General features: G+C 43.7%; 1 long non-coding RNA gene across 2 annotated transcripts; it reads left to right on the top strand.

Moving 5' to 3' along the window:
• The first annotated feature begins 23 nt into the window (after nucleotides 1-23).
• Nucleotides 24-1,915, top strand: LOC111273405 (uncharacterized). Of its 2 annotated transcripts, none has more exons than XR_002687929.2 (3): nucleotides 24-127; nucleotides 292-1,003; nucleotides 1,548-1,915. It is a non-coding gene; the product is annotated as an uncharacterized LOC111273405 (long non-coding RNA). The 2 variants fall into 2 exon arrangements; XR_002687928.2 differs by having other exon boundaries at nucleotides 292-859.
• Nucleotides 1,916-2,040: the final 125 nt, after the last annotated feature.

Genomic DNA, 2,040 nt, shown 5'->3' on the forward strand with positions numbered 1-2,040 from the left:
CAAGGCTGAGGTCTCTATTAGACGGACGTGAATATCAACGATAGGCTATATTTTTATTAAGTTGGTGGAATAGAGTTTGGTAACTACCCGGATTAGCATGGCGTATTGGTCGTCAAGTCGATCGGATGTGAGTACCTCGACAACGATCAACTCGTTAATTTGATTAGGGCATAGAATAAGAGTGCGCGAAATATCTTCTTGTTACCAGTGTTATTAATTTCTACATACAGCTAGTATGATACGGTTTCGGTCTTGCTGATAAAACGTATGACTGTGCAAATTTTATTTTAGGAAAAACATCAAGAGCTGGATCACGGGAACCCTTGCTCGCGTCTATAGTCACTTAAAGAAGCTTAACAACTGAGGAATGAAGCGCATCATTGTGCCGAGCGGAAGAGCCTGTCAATTTCAAATCTTTCGTCACCTAATACCTTGATCTTGCTTTTTGATACTTTTTGTCCTTTTCTTTTGTTTGTTGCGTAGTTCTGCAAATTTTCTAGTTCATTAACTACTCGTTAAATTGAAGACGTCGTCATTTGTTCGTGACGATTCTGCCATCGTTTTAGATAGTTACACGCAATGCGAGTGTAATCCGAAGGACTTAATTTTGATACTTCATTCTGTAATGCTTTAAATAGACTCTGCTCACTTATAATCACTATACGCCTGAGGCCAGACCCCGCCAAGGTTTCCTGGCTGATTAAGGTATCCGTTGGTACTAATTTTGTAATGTGTCAGCCCCATCGTTCGGGTTTGATGAGATGAACACCTTATGGAAAGAACGTATTGACATGTGGACGACGAACAGACGCGCAATGATGTACCTCAGCAGGAATCAAGATGTAAACAAGGATCAAAGGTACATCGCACGACCTAATGAGAAGCCTTCGATGATTTCGCTCTCTACTACATTTCGTAGCACCAAACATCATGGTTGCCCTCCCTGCAACCCCTTGGTCCTGTCTATCTCTACCAGCCCAGCTTTGAAGCCGATGGGGTCTCGGTACGAGCGGTACATATTGTCATATGGTGCGGAGAAGGCATCAGTGTTCCCCCAACATTTCTATATTCCAACTTATTTGACTTCTGGTGGCTGCATGGGCGCGTTACGTACCCTTCCGGTGGGCGTCCTTCGTGGATATTTCGAATCCCCTATCTCAGCCATATTCTGCTTTTTCTTAAGCGCGATCTTGCTTTTTCCTCCCGTTAGTGCTCTGATGCCCGGGTTTTCCTTTGCGGATTCTCCTTTTGCCTCTTTTCTCTCGCTTTTCCTATTGACTCTGCCTTTTGGTGGCCCGGGATGTCCAAGAACGAATCGGCTGCCACTACTATTTTGGCTGCCGCTTAGCCTTCGAAATTTGACCTGATGGGGTTTCAGCAGACAGACCAGCCTTCGATCGGTTGACATTGGATGGAAGCTGGTGGATGACTACATCTGCTATGAAGTTATGTCATTAAAAAGCAAAAAATCTTCGTTCACTTTACCATTGCGGCCCCCTGATTCGCGCGCCGACCCGCCCGTACTAATCAGAAGTTATTCTTTGCAGCTTGAGCTTCTGGTGTTACTGCTGGGTTTGTATGTTGGAACTCAGATCAGACCAGAGCAACCCACTCAAAAGTGAGTTGCACGGCGTCTTACGGTGTCGCTCTTTGGTCAAATCGGAGCGCTCAAACTCCCTCCGGGCAGGTAGCTGCTACCTCCGGGCTAACTGATCTCGGATAAAATATCTGCGTCACCCTCGTTCCGACCAATGTCTGATTGGCAAACGTCAGGTAAGATGTCACTTTTTTTCCATTTATATAACGCGCTTTAAAAAGCGACATACTTTGAGTGTACGAATTTATTAACAATGACATTATATTTTTCAATTATTTATGTCTATATGCAGCATATAGAACTATTATACATATTGTCTTATGTGTACCCACTTTGCAAATACATGGTCTCTGCTGAAGTCTACATACGTATTCACGTTATTCTCAATACTCAAATGATTCCATCGGCACAAGGACACATTTATATGGCCCTGTCTTTGTCAT

Source organism: Varroa jacobsoni, unplaced genomic scaffold (assembly GCF_002532875.2).
Source record: "Varroa jacobsoni isolate VJ856 unplaced genomic scaffold, vjacob_1.0 contig06640, whole genome shotgun sequence".
Lineage (NCBI taxonomy): Eukaryota > Metazoa > Arthropoda > Arachnida > Mesostigmata > Varroidae > Varroa > Varroa jacobsoni.